The sequence below is a fragment of the Ascidiella aspersa genome, chromosome 8 (genome assembly GCF_963924565.1).
Source record: "Ascidiella aspersa chromosome 8, kaAscAspe10.2, whole genome shotgun sequence".
NCBI lineage: Eukaryota > Metazoa > Chordata > Ascidiacea > Phlebobranchia > Ascidiidae > Ascidiella > Ascidiella aspersa.
The window spans coordinates 12428033-12446705 of NC_139454.1; positions in this window are offsets into that span (position 1 = coordinate 12428033).

Here is an 18673-nt window from a genome sequence, read left to right on the forward strand (position 1 = left end):
ATTTACTCGTTTCTACGATCATGTTTTTACTACAAGGTATTTTGAAAACCAAACTGAATTATTCGACTTTATAGTCCAAAAAAAAACGTCAATTACTTACTGGAATGCCGTTGTCTTTTAATTTATTTTTATGCAAACCATGTCGGATGGAAATGCCGTTGATCATTTTTGTATGGTTACCTGTTATGTTGGCTATCTTAAACTTTAGGTTTATGGTCAGGGTTGCCATCGAAATGGGCCCAAAAATAAGGACAACCGAAAAATTAGATTAGAATATAAAAAAATTTGGAGCATAATGGTTGGAGGTTGTAGTAAGACGAAATAAAAATATCAAAGCCCATACAGAAGTTGGTATCATTTTGAACGTTTCGAATAACTATTTATTCATTTTCAACATAGAGAGAAGGCATTGATTGTAAGTGCATATATACTGCTGAGGCAGACGTCCGAAAGAAGATAACAAAGAGAGATACACTATCGAAACCGGGTTGTGCGGCGATTAGAAGGTAGGTCGCCGATAGCAGATAAGGCCATCCACGGGATTCAGATATTGAAACGAAAGAGTGGCATAGAAACTTGGTCTGCATTGATTTCCGGGTTGTGCCGTGTTATTTCTACGGTTTCCTTAATCAAAAGAAGACGCCAACACCGACTTGTCGCAAGAATCTTGGGTTTTTTGATGCAAATGCCTTGCCACGTCTGTGTCCTGCGTCGACCGTGATGAAGGGTCGTGGTTGTCCATACGCAGTTGTAGATTACGATTGGTTTGTCCAATATAAGTAAATCCGCACGAACATTGCACTTTGTATATAACTCCTGAACGATGTAACTTAGTGGTCCTCATCGTGTGGGCACGAATTCGAACACATACGGCCTATAAGGCCCACTACCAGCTTGAGGGGTCGTGGAATATAAAAATGTTTGTGGGTCATACATTGAATTTATACGAGCCGTGTCATATCACATTCCATACTTTTTGCCAGAAACAATCTGCTCCAGCAACCCTTGTTATTACAAATTGTCATAGATATCACGACAGCTCAGGTCTAGGTTTACTTTTACTTGTAGCTGGGATTTGACTGTCATTTCACTAAATCTGTTCCCTTCCTTGATTCACTTCGCCGAAACAAGAGAGAACATTCTTTCCACGAACGCATTGCTGATCGAAAAAAATGCAAGTTCGAATAAGAGTAAAACTAATACAAGCAGTTGAACATTTTTTTTTCACAAAACGATTGTTGTTGTTCTATTGATTAAATTTTGTGGCAAAATTAATTGGGTTAAGTAGTCAAGGCAAGCTTTACAGAGCGAAGGATAGTTGATTTGAACATACTTTTAGAGAAGTTTACTATTCACAATACGTTTTTACACGAAGCTTAAACAAGGTTTTGTGTTATCAAATGTCGAAAACTCGCAAATGGTGGGGAGTACACCGAAAGCCATCGCAGGTGGGAGAGTTACGTCTCTTTAGGTTTCACAAAAGTTAGACGAGACGGCCATAATTGTGCGAAGTGTCTGCACTTCTCGGTTGTGATGTCAAATGCGTCATTTCTACCCTCAAAACTAAAAAAGCATCCCCGAAGAAAGAATGACTATGCCAATGTTATTACTGCCAAAAGAATGCGATTCGACCAGGAAGCGACGTTACCTTATTTTGGATTTTTAGTGTATTTTTTCATCGACTTTCGTTCAATCGAAGTGTTTTTAGTAACGTGTTGAAATAAAATAAGTGAAAACACGTTAAACACAATTTTAGATTTTTTTATAATCGAGGGGGCCACGAGGATTAAAAGCCTTTCGAAGGGGGCTACGAGACATGAAAGGTTGAGAACCACTGGTCTAGTCAATGTGTTGGAATGGATGATTCTCAAATCGTTGCCACTTGTTGATATATACCAAGGTAATGGTGTAGTAGAACTCCTGGAAGCTTGCTTTGAGAACCTTAACATGCTCTTCATCGACTGTTTTTAGTACCGTAGTTCGTCTGTTGTTGCTCCAAACAACCCTAAACATTGACGTTGCAATTATTTGATCTTGAAAGATTCAATTATCTCTGCCAGTTCTGGAAAGAATTTAGTTTGGTTTATTGAAGAGCCAGAGAGCGCTGTGGAGGAATGTTACGGTGATATGTAGTTGCTATCAAGCTCCACACAGAAATGTTAGAGCCTCATCAATCTTCAAACCAGGGCTGGGGAGCCGGAGCCGGAGCCGGAGCCGGAGCCGGAGCTGGAGCCAGGAGCCCGGAGCTAAGCATTTTCTCTGGAGCCAGAGCCGGAGCCGGAGCCATTGTTATTATTTTTGTGGAGCTGGAGCCGGAGCCGGAGCCATTTTTATTATTTTTGTGGAGCTGGAGCCGGAGCCGGAGCCGGAGCCATTTTTATTATTTTTGTGGAGCTGGAGCTGGAGCCGGAGCCCTTTTTATTATTTTTGTGGAGCTGGGGCCATTTTTCAGTTTGTGGTGCTAAAGCTAAGAAATTATATTTTGTTCCATCTCCAACGTTAGTTAGCCAAAAGCTTTTTTTTAAACTTTTTAAAACTTGCCATTGAATAAGTGACTGGTGGCACCGGAGCTGGAGCCGGAGCCAAAGGATTTGAGTTTTACTACTCCGGAGCTGGAGCCGGAGCCAAAGGATTGAGTTTTACGACTTCGGAGCAGGAGCCGGAGCCATTTAATAATTGCCTGATGGCTCCGGAGCTGGAGCCGGAGCTAATGCTATTTTACGGTGGCTCCCCAGCCCTGCTTCAAACACGATTTTTCTCATGTCAATTGTGGGGCGGTCTGATCCCTTCTCTACTGCGTTATGCAAAATATGAGCAGGACAGCAAACCGGGATCAGATGCAATGTTTGCTCTTCAAGAGGAGAGAAGACTTTGTTTTGCTTTATTCTGTGGCCCTCCTAAATTCACTGGTACATTATCGGCACAAAAAGACGACAGCTGTTTTTTGTCTACAGTAGGCCATTCTCTTGAATAGAGGAGAGAATAAAGTTTGTGATCTGTGCCGAGGTTTCGCTTGGCATTAATCTCAGGTCAAGAAGACGCACTCGCACTTCGACTTTGGCGTTAAAGAATCTAATGACTAGTGGAAATATCTTCACCTCGTTGTGATTAGAGGCGTCAACCGAGATGGAGAAGGGCTGAATACCAAGTTCAGACAAAATCCTTTTTTTAGCGTATGATGCTAGTATAGTCTTGGTCCTGGCGGAACAAAACTTCTTTGCGATGTTGGATTGTTGAATATTGTTTCCAACAACTGCGATGTGCAATCGTTGGTGAGGAATGATTGCTGGTGTTTGACAGTATGGAATGCCCAGGTACCTTCAGCAGCAGCTGCCTTGTAGCCTGTGGTCGTTGGTGTTGATCGACTTGTAAAAAAATATTCATCAACTGACACGAATATGTACACAAACCACCTGAAATAATGTACGTTACTGACATCCTATACCGAAAGTACTCATTTTGATTTATTATTAATGGCTCGAACGGGGTATGCAGGCGCAGGATTTAAGCACCTTAGCGCGTCACCAGCATTAGGGCAAAGCTAACGCGTTAAAATTACAAAAATGAATGAGAATATTTGTCCTTAACAAAAAGTAATGAACGCTATAACAGCACATAAAATGATGAAAAACAGTGATTACCAGGGGTATTAGAGTTATTGAACTGTCGGTTCGCGAGCCGCATACGACCCTTATGGCCAAAGGTTACTAAACTTATTTGAAGGACCGGATGAATGTTAGGCCTGTTGGTGATTGCGGGCCGGATATAACAATTTGTGTAGATCTTTATTAACTTGATTATGGTTAAACGAAGCAAGGGGTTGTAAATTTAACTCTGTAGTAATTGGTGGTTCCCGCACATAACCAACAAGTGATGCCCGCAAGAACTTTTTAAAACTAAAAGTTTTTTGCAAGCCCCCAAAATGTTTTCCATGTTCTGTGCAAATAAGGTGTATCATTTGCGTAAACAGGTCTGACAGCTTTTTGGAAAATATTCATTTTGCTTTATTATTTATGATTAGATTTTGTTTCAGACGTACGATTTAAGCGTTTTAGCGTGTCATCAACTTTAGGGCAAACTTTTAGGAATGGTATGCATAACAAACGAAAAAAGATACGAAAATAAATATTCTGTTGTGCTCATTTATAGACGAAATCTAGTATATGCGAATAAAAAAACTAAACGCCATTTATTCTAAATTTCTGACACGATTTATCTTTTTTTGAAAGTTATATGATCGAGTCGTCCTCTTTATCTAAATAATTATAAGATAGTTCAGGCGTCTGTTAGAAGTCAACCATATATCAACCATGTTTTCAAACAACGATTTGTACAATATATTATGTTTTACAGTGTGGTAAACAAGTCATTTTGAAATGACTTACGTCCCAGTCAAGACATTTCTAAAGTAACTTGAAATAAACCGTTTAAACAAGTCAAAATGTAAACAACCAAAGTCACGACAAGCCGGTAACGCAAAAACAGCCTCAGAGCAGCCTTTGGGACCTATAACTTAAGCGCAAAAAAAACAACAACAATATTTAAGCCCCACCTGGAAAAAAAAATACACTAATAAGCTTTTTATGGCAGTAAGAATGACTGCATGGTGATTGTTGAGCCCTTTTACGGCGTTTCGATTTGGCCTTACAGACGTTTCGATTTGGCCTTTCGAAGCCATAATTTTTAACAAAACTACTCTACGTGTTATTAAAATGTTTTGCACCTATACGTATAGCATGAAAATAAATTAACATTTTCTGTGGAATTTAAAGGCTATCAAGTGAATTTGTCAAACTATCGCGTCTACTAGCATATTTTTTTTCGCATTTGGACTTATCCCTACTATCTTGATTATTATAGCCAACATAGCCAGAAAATTGCAACCGAACCTCACATTTAAAAAGACCCATTCATAAAGCAAAGGTGTATGATTGTTCACTTTAAAACGTAGGATTTTAAATCGTCACTTATAACTCTCTACGTAGCCGCCAACAGCAAAACCATCCGCGTTCGCGAAAAATAAATCAATATTTGCGCACGAGTCGCCAGCAACACCATTTCCTATCGAAAATTATTCCGAGAATCCCAAAACAACCAAACATCCCGAAAATCAGCACAAAACATCATTAAACTCAAACGTAACAATTCCACTTTCGTTTTACTTGCCGGCAAACAAAATTGCTAGAATGAGGTGCTGTAACCTATACCTGGGGATATAGGAACTCCAAAAAGTAGTAGGCCCATACTTGTAAAATATTAGATGATTCCGATGTAGATATTTTAACTTTGTACGTTTTATTATGTCTTTCCATAGTATAGCCTAGTCCAGGGATGGCAAAGCACTGTCCCGCCACCACAGATTTTTAATGACCCATTTGTCTCTCTAGAAATACCGAAATGTTATCAATCATTTTCATGAAAGGATAAATGTAAAAAAAACAGTTCTTCGTTAGGTAGCATTATACTTTTTAAATCAGGGCTGCCCATCAGTGGGTCGTGCAAAAGTGTTTTAGAGGTGACGATTAGGCCTGCATTAACTGCACTTACAGCAAATGCGTGCAGAAAAGCAGACAACTAAAAGCATTTTGATTATCGCTGCAAAACATAAAGGTTGGCGATCCTTGGAAATTCAGAGTTCGCAGACAAAAAATTCTATAAACCCTGGTTAAACCAATAAACCATGCTAAATGCCTTTCTACTGAAGGTTACAAGTTACAAGTTTATATGCCCTGATGAAGATTACCTGGATAGGTTATCGAAACGTCGGTACAGAATAAATAATTGTCGGAAGAACCCTCTTTATAATTAATATAATGCCTGGCAGCAACAGTATATTTACTGAACTCTTGTTATCTCATAAAAAATGCTACAGCATTTGTTAACTATTACGCTTTTTGATATTTGTGGGAATCCGAAATCATACAAAAATTACCAAAACCCCGACAACAACACTTAAATGACGCAACATCAGAGTTTCGCATAAATTAAGCAAATAACTAAATACATGACCCACTTGAGCATTTTTGATTAAGGTCGTGTTTGTGACCCGAGCGATGAAAAGTTCGCCATCCCTGGTATAGTCTAACTCTAGAAAGAGAGGTATTTTGGCAGGGTAAGTTAATTCAAAATATCCATTATTTTTGTTTAAAGGGGGGAAAGGTTTAAAGATGACTTCTAAAATGAAGCAAATAACCTATAGAAAACATGTATAACTCGTGAACAAATGTGCAAATAAATTTTATGCATTGTAAACGTAGATGGTCGTTAATAGTAGTCAATGCGTAAAGCGCAAAAATAGCGTTAGGTTTGGTCGAAAAATCTACAATTTAGAAGGACGTTACGCATCAAGACCCATAACACAATCACATAATGCACAATGTAATGTTATTTATTTAAAATACCTTGGCCATACAACTTGGTAAAGTTACTGACTTCCTATGTTTGACTGCAGAAATAACCCAACAGATGTAGAGCTACAAAAATTGCTTACCAAGATTTATTTGTCAGAAATTGCATTTCTAAAAGAGTTTAACTTGGCCGTGATACTCTTTTTTTTTTACTTTAAAAAGACTTAAACAACGCACGATTTTCCTAAATTCAATTTTATTGACCTAACTTTCATAAGAGTGCGCCATTGTACTCACGGCGCAGTTTCGGTAAACTTATCCATTATTAAGTAAAATAGATTTTAGTCTGTATCCTTCCTGGGTAATGTATTTATTGCAAACACAACAATAAAACCAACACACGAAACACTTTTTTACGTATAGACTTTTAAATAATATATAAAAATTTAAAAGAAGATAGCTCCGACGTTGTTTTAATGTGATTTATTCCCATGCCACTTTTATCGGAGGAAGCTGATATGGAACATTTCTTGTATGGCCTCCTGATGCATCTGATATTTGACCTACAATATCGTTTGATAGGACGTTGCCTTGTCTTTCATTTGTAAACTCGTTGGCGAAGGTCTTGCTGACCTCGACAGACAATATTGAACCGTGGCTGTGACTTTTTTGGTAAATTCGTGTGCCAGTGTGGTGATTTGCTTCTTTTGAGCTGATCTTTTGGCGTGATTTCTGCTGGATTAAGAAAGGAAGCAACCTCAGTTTGAAATCGCCAAAGGAAAGTAAAAGAAGCAGCAAGTTCATCATGGTGTTTCCGCAAGATGCAAACGCAATCACCCAGTTGGCTACACTCTGCTCGTATTGCAGTAACCTTTGCATTGCAGTTAACAAGTCTGTTACCAAAGTTGCAACAGAACAGGCCAGCAACTTATAACTGGTAAAGCGCAGTTTTATATTGTTATGTGAGGTGAGCAGTCGCACTGGAAAAATGGTCAAAGCAGCCAAGGCTATTTGGCAAACCACCGAACAGAAGAGAATCAATGCAGGAATAATGACATCTTTAATTTCAATGCAGCACCCAAACTCACGTGAAAATCTTGATTTTATGAAAAATGAATGCGCAATAGCCAAACATATGATAAGAGCAAATGCCACCAAAAGTCCTTTGCTTGCCAAAGCAGCGCGATGCCTGAAGCTTTCCCGAAACCAAAACTTGGCGCGAACAGATTTCTGTCGAAACCAAATCGTAATGTAACACAACAAGCCGTTCGCGTAATGTAGCAGTGAGCCAATAGGCGTTGTTACTTTGCAAATTCCCTGATGATTGTTCCTAAATGCGACAGACAACATCATCCAGATGACCGCTACGACACCTGAGATTGCTACAAGACTGCATAGGACATTGATCAGTTTCAGAGCACCCTTTGCCGTTTGTTTTAGCTGATAAACAACCGTTGCAATTGCAAGGTAGAAGCTCATGAATAACAAACCTGCAAGAATGGCGAGGGCCACTAAATTGTCGGGAGGCTCAGTTGCTTCTAAGCCGCGACAGAGAAATAGATTTTCGACAGATGACAATGAATCGTTTTCGCTGTCATTCATTTTGGGGATTCAAGCTTGTCAGCTGAAAAAGTTTTTGGCGACTCAAGCTTTGTCAGCTTTAAAAGCTCACTATATAGAACAAAAATATGAAAACTACGACGAGAATGAGGAACTAGGTTAGTCTTTCGCGAATCTTGCTGTAGCAGATTTCTTGTTTTTGCTTACACATGACATTTAAAATCGCTGCATTTTAATGACAATAGAACCTGCTAGACTAGAGGAAAATGTATCTGCATTGCAAAACACCTGTCAATAACTGAGGCATGCACGTTGCACGGCCAGCCGAAAACTGCCAACTGTGCTTTATAATTCATACCAGATTAAGTTACAAGCTCGTTATAAGCTTTTATCGGGTCACCATGGTGAAATAGACACGTCAGAGTTACTAACAGGGACGGAACCAGAATATTTGTTCTATGTACCAGACGCACGGCCTTTTGCATGGAAAAATTTATAAGTTTGATAAAATGTGAGTTTTGGGGATCATATAGACTAAACTTTATTTGCACATTTACTCATTAGTTTGCTGGACAATATTAGGCTTCTGAAAAATATCTTACGACGTTTTGTGTGACATCGTTTTAAGTTACACATTTCATAAAATTATGACGTAATTTCGAACGCCATGCCTAAAGAAGTCCCTTCCTTAAACTCCCTGGCTGTTGGAAATCGGCATTTATATGAAAGTTCATAACGCAGTGATTTAAGGGCGAGACAGAGGAACTTGTAAAGCCATCCATGCCATTTCCTTTCATTTTGCATGCAGTCTTTCAGTAGGAAACTAGCCTTTCTAGGTCGGACAAATACAAGTATATTTTAAGGCAAAGAGTAAACTGAAGATAAACCTCACTTTCCAAATCAATGTGTCCCGACAAGTTCGAAACAAGCCAAATATAAGAGTATGTTCTAAGACATACTTTGTAATCAGAGACGGATCCAGGGAGGGGTAGCAGGCCATTGGCCCCAATGATTTGTCAATTTCAATTAAAAATTTTTCGACACTTCGTGCAATTACACTGGGATACTTGGATGTTTGCGCAGCGGTTCCTGCAAAACAGAGGGTATTTTAAGATTAATTGTTTTATGACTTGACACTTAAATACGCACTAACAAACGTTCTAACTATTGGGCTAACTTTAAATTCAAAAACAGTCTGATTCAGCAACATTTTTTGGTAAATGTAAAAAAATCAAAACCATTTGATATACGCTTGCGAAGCAAAAAAAAAACAGTCGTGGAATATCTATTCACGCGCCTGCACGATGAACGTAAAAACTGACGTTCTAATGCCGATAAGCTATCGCGCGCTCGTACACCAATGAGCGTTGGTGCAAGTTTTTTTAATCGCACAAATTGTTATTGTCGATTTATAAGGAATCTGTTTTACACGATACGTCAGTATCCTGATGAAGACGTTCTGCATATAGCACGTCGAAACGTCGATCTATTATATATACTGCTGGAAGAGCAACACTCTGATATATATTATGCCTGGCAGCAATGGCTTATTTCAAGAATAGGTAACTTACCAAAGCGCGTTGACTTTCACACGCTGTCCGTTACTTGCATCTCTTCCACATGCAAACATGGCCGAACGTGGTCCGTACTTCTCTCCAACAAACGCTCTACAATTTCATAATCAATTAAAATTTTAATCGTATGCATAAATCGCACCTCCGTTCGCTTGTTTAATTACACTTCTGTTAACTTGTCACACAGAGCACAGGCATTTAAACGGTTGCGGTTCTCTGTTAAACATTACATACATTAAATAAGTGATTTTCAATCTTTTGTTTACAAAATTGCCTATAGTTTTATAGCGTAGTTCGAAAAAATCGTTTTCTTTCTTTTAGTAAATTTTCTTCTACAGTTATCAAGGTATTTTTGCATAAAACACAGAGTACTTGATGAACATGGCAGCCTGGATCTGCCGCCGCCTTCCATAAAACAATGACCTGGATATTGCAATACCTATCTCCTGTGTATACCGTTGTCTCGTTGGTTGCGATCCATATGTAAATCGGTCGTATTCTGTGTCCGAAGATTACTTCCAGCACTCATTTTTTTCAAATCATCCTCAAAAATTAAAATAGCTACCCAATTTTGAAAATTCTTATAATTGCCTACTGATGGACTAACTTGTCCACTGGGGGCGATATTGATTTACTTCATTTCTTGTTGTGTATTAACTAGTATTGAACATAAGATCCGTTTAATAATAATAGGATTGTACCTAATGAGTCTGTTGCTGCTAAAGTGCAAATAATACAGTTGAGTGAACTTAGTAATCACTGGCTTAAGGTGTTTTCTTGCTGGTTTACCAATTAAATTCCAATACGGATTTACATTAGCGACAACAAATAATATCACAAAAATGTACGTACCCACTGTTAGGGTTAACTTGGATTTTACCATGCTGGTATACTTAAATTTTTAGTTGAAATGTAATAAATAATAATTTAATTAATAAAAGAGTACAAACAATATATGTAATACTAACTTACTAACCTATTTATGAAGTAACGAACTCGCAGCATTACGTGGTCTTAACTAAAATAACGTGGTCTTAACTACACTCTGCGAAAACAGAAAAGAAAACGGCGGCTTTTAGACATTACTAGACGAAATACCCGGCGTTGCCCAGGTTAAATATAATATTTATCAGTTATTTTAACTGGTTAAAAATGAATTACTCCACAATAATCATCATAATGTACGAAGTATACCTGAATTTTGTCTGATTTGACAAAATGAAACAATCCATTATAGTGTGGGCTCTTTATCACTATTGCACATTACGTTGCTACTGCTGGCCTCATGTTATACCCAATGATTAGGGAAGATAAAATTATGTGGTAATCAGAATATACCCAAAAAGTAATGTTACGGATAGCGTAAGAATTTCGTAAGAGGCATAAATAATGCAAACATATTAATTTAATGTCATAACAAATTTGCTTATACCTAAACGTTTGCACTGCGTGTAACTAAATAGAAATTTCAAATCATGTGATGTGTTTCAAATCATGTCATATTGTGTGTCTAAAGTCGGTTAACCTAATGCTTTCCACAATCAGAGTAACACCCCATGCAGCCCGTGTAAAAGTGGCTTTAATGCAATGACGTGTTTAATTGTGTGACTTATCTGCGTGGCTCTAAAGATTTAATTCTTGGCTTCTGTAAACACCCAATAATTTTTGCATTTGGTTAAAACTGTGTAAAAATGAAAAATTAACGTATAAAAAGCCGTTTTAAGTCTGAAATAAGTCACTAAAAGGAAAGGCGCAAACGCGCTCTGACCATTTAATCACTAATCACGTGTTACCAGCATTGTATAACCTTTTACCTGAAGCCGCATGTTATAGCCGATAATTAAAAAAAATATATTTAACTTCAAACCAAATTGCAACGATATGTGTTTTTTTAAATGGAGCTACTAAACAGACAACCTTGGCTAAACACATCTCGCATATTTTACGTAATGGAAACCCGTAACTTATATCGATTAAAAATCACTAACAAACGTAAAACCGTATGTCGTAGAAGAAATAATTCAAATTGCGCGAAATTCAAGCAAATACGTATTCCCGGTAGATATCACACTGCATCCAACGAAAAAAAAAACCGTTTGAAAAGTAAATTTGCTTACTGTGCAAACCGCTGCAATAAAGGCGATATTTTGCAAACTCAGTCCAAATGTTGCGTAGTTTATACTCGGTTAGGGTTGCTGTACGTTGTCTGTGTAAGTGTCATAATGCCTCATGAAAGAATGTTAAGGAAAACGCTGCAATACACGCAATATTATGCGAACTTAGGCTCCATTTACGTGTTAAACAAACTGCAAAAAGCTATAAAACATAAAGATGAAATTTTGCCACATGAAATTTTATTTTTACCAAGGCAATGTACTTGACTTGATTTTTGCGGTCACATAGGTTATTGCCTTATAAATGTTTGGAAACGTTTTACCCTTATACGTCAATATGTTTTGCGAGAAGTTGCACGAGCGCTCTTTGTATTTAACATGCAAACAAACTACAATGCTGTGTGATGTTTTTGAAATGGTACGACTAAATAATCAACTATATCACACATCACTTGGGTAAGCATGTCATACATCCTTTAAGTAACGAAACCCCGTAACATTTGTCAATTGAGAATAACTCTCAGACGTCAAACTTTAGGTTGTAGCAGCAATTGTTTAGATCTGCTTAATAGCGTGATATACATAATCCCGGTGCTAAACTGCGTCAAACGTGGGAAAAATCCCCAATGGAAAAACAAATGCCTACTGTTCTGCTGCAATAAACGCAATATTTTGCGAACTCTGTCAAGTATTGCGTGGTTAAACACGTTTGTTGTTGGATGTCCGTGCAGGTTTCCTGATGTTTATTCTTTTATTTAAGTATGTTTAAAAAAAATTAAAAATGCTAAACCTTTGTACTGGGACCTATAACTTAAGCGCAAAAAAAAAACATCAACAAAAACATTTAAACCCCACCTGGAAAAAAAATTACACCAATAAGCTTTTTATGGCAGTAAGAATGACTGCATGGTGATTGTTGAGCCCTTTTATTGGCCCGCCGCAGTTAAAGGGTTAAGCATTTAGGGCTTTCATACATTATTCGACGCATTTGGTGCTCATTTTACTTGTTTTATGACGTCGTGTCTTAAAGAAAGCCTGCCCGCGTTCACACAACACTGGATCGCAAAGCGCTTTTTAGAAAGGGATTACAAACCAAACCAAATCGTGTTTCGCAAAATTCTGTTCGTTACATCTTTCTAAAACTCCACTCACATTTTAGAATTAGCGTTTTTTAATATTAATAGTTCAACATCGCTTCCTTTGGACATAGGTTAATTGAAATTATAGCTGTGTTCCTCTTACACAGTGGTTCTCAAACTGGGGTCCGCGAGACAATTTTCTGGGACCGCGAAGCACCTAACAAAAAATCAAAACGACGCTTCTGAAGAAGAAAACCTCTTGTGCAAAATTCAGGAAACTTACTTTTCCAAAGCAAGCTGATTAAGTGTTCATTTACGTTATTGTACACTCTGAGTTGAATTGTCCATTGTGACGTCATAGTTTTGCATTGTGCAAATGAGAGTTACGTTTTTGCAGCTTGCTGCGCTGCCACTGTGAGCTGTACGGTCACGGTTTTAAACCTGTTCGTGATTACTTCACACACAAAAAGTGATTTGTTAGAGGTTAACATAGCCGAGCTGATCACAAAGAAGCAAGTGCACCCACCCCATTGATACCATTAAAACAAATGTTATTTTGTGTATATTTTTGCAATACGAACACAGACGTTTCGATTTGGCCTTTCGAAGCCATAATTTTTAACCAAACTACTCTACGTGTTATGAAAATGTTTTACACCTATACGTATAGCATGAAAATAAATTAACAATTGCAACCGAACCTCATATTTGAAAAGGCCCATTCATAAAGCAAAGGTGTGTGATTGTTCACTTTAAAACGCAGGATTTTAAATCGTCACTTATAACTCTCTACGTAGCCGTCAACAGCAAAACCATCCGCGTTCGCGAAAAATAAATCAATATTTGCGCACGAGTCGACCAGCAACACCAAATTTCCTATCGAAAATTATTCCGAGAATCCCAAAACAACCAAACATACCGAAAATCAGCATAAAACATCATTAAACTCAAACGTAACAATTCCACTTTCGTTTTACTTGCAGGCAAAAAAATTTCTTTTTTGGGGGTACCGGTACTGGAAATTGGAGGCCCCATTCAAGCGCCATGCTTTAATAACACTATTTGCCACAGCGTCCCGATTAAATGTCTTTCTTTTAGTCAACCAAAATTTGCCATACATTAAACGGATATACGCTTGCTGTAATTGGTTTGTTTTGCCAACTTGATGAAGACTTTGGTGCGTTTTAATTTTCTTGCGTGAAATATGGATGTAATTTCTACCTTACTATATACCTGTAATTGCAATTGGTCCAGTGGTTGGGTTGATTAGCCAGATTTATATAAGTATGCTAGAATGAGGTGTTGTAACCTATACCTGTTGATATAGGAACTCCAAAAAGTGTCTTTCCATTGAATAGTTCAGGGATGGCGAACCACTGTCCCGCCACCACAGATTTTAATGACCCATTTGTCTCTCTAGAAATACCGCAATGTTATCAATCATTTTCATGAAAGGATAAATGTAAAAAAACAGTTCCTCGTTAGGTAGCATTATACTGTTTAAATCAGGACTGCCCATCTGTGGGTCGTGCAAAAGTGTTTTAGAGGTGACGATTAGGCCTACATTAACTGCACTTACAACAAATGCGTGCAGAAAAGTAGACAACTAAAAGCATTTTGTTTATCGCTGTAAAGCATTTGTTAACTATTTAGCTTTTCAATATTTGTGGGAATCCGAAATCATACAAAAATTACCAACCCCGACAACAACACTTAAATGACGCAACATCAGAGTTTCGCATAAATTAAGAAAATAACTAAATACATGACCCACTTGAGCATTTTGTGATGATTACGGTCGTGTTTGTGACCCGCGCGATAAAAAGTTCGCCATCCCTGGTATAGTCCAGCTCTAGAAAGAGAGGTATTTTGGCGGGGTGAGTTAATTCAAAATATCCATTATTTTTGTTTAAAGGGGGGAAAGGTTTAAAGATGACTTCTAAAATGAAGCAAATAACCTCTAGAAAACATGTATAACTCGTGAACAAATGTGCAAATAAATTTTATGCATTCATGTAAATGTAGATGGTCGTTATATTAGTCAATGCGTAAAGCGCACAAATAGCGTTAGGTTTGGTCGAAAAATCTACAATTTAGAAGGACGTTACGCATCAAGACCCATAAAACAATCACATAATGCACAATGTAATGTTATTTATTTAAAATACCTTGGCCAAACAACTTGGTAAAGTTACTGACTTAACCTATGTTTGACTGCAGAAATAACCCAACAGATGTAGAACTACAAAACGTGCTTACCAAGATTTATTTGTCAGAAATTGCATTTCTGAAAGAGTTTAACTTGGCCGTGATACTCTTTTTTTACTTTAAAAAGACTGAAACAACGCACGATTTTTCTAAATTCAATTTTGTTGATCTAACTTTCATAAGAGTGCGCCGTTGTACTCACGGCGCAGTTTCGGTAAACTTATCCATTATTAAGTAAAATAGATTTTAGTCTGTATCCTTCCTGGGTAATGTATTTATTGCAAACACAACAATAAAACCAACACACAAAACACTTTTTTACGTATAGACTTTTAAATAAAATATAAAAATTTAAAAGAAGATAGCTCCGACGTTGTTTTAATGTGATTTATTCCCATGCCACTTTTATCTGAGGAAGCTGATATGGAACATTTCTTGTATGGCCTCCTGATGCATCTGATATTTGACCTACAATGTCGTTTGATAGGACGTTGCCTTGTCTTTCATTTGTAGACTCGTTGGCGAAGGTCTTGCTGACCTCGACAGACAATATTGAACCGTGGCTGTGAGTTTTTTGGTAAATTCGTGTGCCAGTGTGCTGATTCGCTTCTTTTGAGCTGATCGTTTGGCGTGATTTCTGCTGGATTAAGAAAGGAAGCAACCTCAGTTTGAAATCGCCAAAGGAAAGTAAAAGAAGCAGCAAGTTCATCATGGTGTTTCCGCAAGATGCAAACGCAATCACCCAGTTGGCTACACTCTGTTCGTATTGCAGTAACCTTTGCATTGCAGTTAACAAGTCTGTTACCAAAGTTGCAACAGAACAGGCCAGCAACTTATAACTGGTAAAACGCAGTTCTCTATCGTTATGTGAGGTGAGCAGTCGCACTGGAAAAATGGTCAAAGCAGCCAGGGCTATTTGGCAAACCACCGAACAGAAGAGAATCAATGCAGGAATAATGACACCTTTAATTTCAATGCAGCACCCAAACTCACGTGAAAATCTTGATTTTATGAAAAATGAATGCGCAATAGCCAAACATATAATAAGAGCAAATGCTAACAAAAGTCCTTTGCTTGCCAAAGCAGCGCGATGCCTGAAGCTTTCCCGAAACCAAAACTTGGCGCGAACAGATTTCTGTCGAAACCAAATCGTAATGTAACACAACAAGCCGTTCGCGTAATGTAGCAGTGAGCCAATAGGCGATGTTACTTTGCAAATTCCCTGATGATTGTTCCTAAATGCGACAGACAACATCATCCAGATGACCGCTACGACACCTGAGATTGCTACAAGACTGCATAGGACATTGATCAGTTTCAGAGCACCCTTTGCCGTTTGTTTTAGCTGATAAACAACCGTTGCAATTGCAAGGTAGAAGCTCATGATTAACAAACCTGCAAGAATGGCGAGGGCCACTAAATTGTCGGGAGGCTCAGTTGCTTCTAAGCCGCGACAGAGAAATAGATTTTCAACAGATGACAATGAATCGTTTTCGCTGTCATTCATTTTGGGGATTCAAGCTTGTCAGCTGAAAAAGTTTTTGGCGACTCAAGCTTTGTCAGCTTTAAAAGCTCACTATATAGAACAAAAATATGAAAACTACGACGAGAATGAGGAACTAGGTTAGTCTTTGGCGAATCTTGCTGTAGCAGATTTCTTGTTTTTGCTTACACATGAGATTTAAAATCGCTGCATTTTACTGACAATAGAACCTGCTAGACTAGAGGAAAATGTATCTGCATTGCAAAACACCTGTCAATAACTGAGGCATGCACGTTGCACGGCCAGCCGAAAACTGCCAACTGTGCTTTATAATTCATACCAGATTAAGTTACAAGCTCGTTATAAGCTTTCATCGGGTCACCATGGTGAAATGGACACGTCAGAGTTACTAACAGGGATGGAACCAGAATATTTGTTCTATGTATCAGACGCACGGCCTTTTGCATGGAAAAATCTATAAGTTTGATAAAATGTGAGTTTTTGGGATCATATAGACTAAACTTTATTTGCACATTTACTCATTAGTTTGCTGGACAACATTAGGCTTCTGAAAAAGATCTTACGACGTTTGTGTTTTTTAATGCGAACAAACGAAAATGTTGGATCCACCTTTTAACTAATGAATATTTGAGTATATACTTATTTGAATACAATAGCCACAGGGTGCAATTGACCCTGGCTTTGTTAATATATATTAAACTTATTAGCGCTCTTACTATTAAATAGTACGGTATATAACCTATAAGCCTGTGTTTGTCCAAAAACATCACAAAAAAGATTTTAATGTATGATTGCACCCTCAATGTATTTATACACAAATAGTTTGGTTGCAAGTGGATAGACCTTGATTAAAAAAACACATTAATTTTATAAAAATTAAATACAAATAGATATTTATTGGAAAACAGAAAAACAAAATAAAAAACTGTTATAAGTATTTTCATTGTTTTTTTTGTTGTTTAAATAATTTTTTGAATTTGGCCGCATGACCTGACATCGTTTTAAGTTACACATTTCATAAAATTATGACGTAATTTCGCACGCCATGCCTAAAGAAGTCCCTTCCTTAAACTCCATGGCTGTTGGAAATCGGCATTTATATGAAAGTTCATAACACAGGGATTTAAGGGCGAGACAGAGGAACTTGTAAAGCCATCCACGCCATTTCCTTTTATTTTGCATGCAGTCTTTCGGTAGGAAACTAGCCTTTCTAGGTCGGACAAATACAAGTATATTTTTAGGCAAACAGTAAACTGAAGATAAACCTCACTTTTCAAATCAATGTGTCCCTACAAGTTTGAAACAAGCCAAATATAAGAGTATGTTCTAAGACATACTTTGTAATCACAGACGGATCCAGGGAGGGGTAGCAGGCCATTGGCCCCAATGATTTGTCAATTTCAACTAAAAACTTTTTTCGACACTTCGTGCAATTACACTGGGATACTTGGATGTTTGCGCAGCGGTTCCTGCAAAACAGAGGGTATTTTAAGATTAATTGTTTTATGACTTGACACTTAAATACGCACTAACAAACGTTCTAACTATTGGGCTAACTTTAAATTCAAAAACAGTCTGATTCAGCAACATTTTTTGGTAAATGTAAAAAAATCAAAACCATTTGATATTCGCTTGCGAAGCAAAAAAAAAACAGTCGTGGAATATCCATTCACGCGCCTGCACGATGAACGTAAAAACTGACGTTCTAATGCCGATAAGCTATCGCGCGCTCGTACACCAATGAGCGTTGGAGCAAGTTTTTTTAATCGCACAAATTGTTATTGTCGATTTATAAGGAATCTGTTTTACACGATACGTCAGTATCCTGATGAAGACGTTCTGCATAGCACGTCGAAACGTCGATCTATTATATATACTGCTGGAAGAGCAACACTCTGATATATATTATGCCTGACAGCAATAGCTTATTTCAAGAATAGGTAACTTACCAAAGCGCGTTGACTTTCGCATGCGTTCCGTTACTTGCATCTCTTCCACATGCAAACATGGCCGAACGTGGTCCGTACTTCTCTCCAACAAACGCTCTACAATTTCATAATCAATTAAAATTTGAATCGTATGCATAAATCGCACCTCCGTTCGCTTGTTTAATTACACTTCTGTTAACTTGTCACACAGAGTGCAGAGGCATTTAAACGGTTGCGGTTCTCTGTTAAACATTACATGCATTAAATAAGTGATTTTCAACCTTTTGTTTACAAAATTGCCTATAGTTTTATAGAGTAGTTCGAAAAAATCGTTTTCTTTCTATTAGTAAATTTTCTTC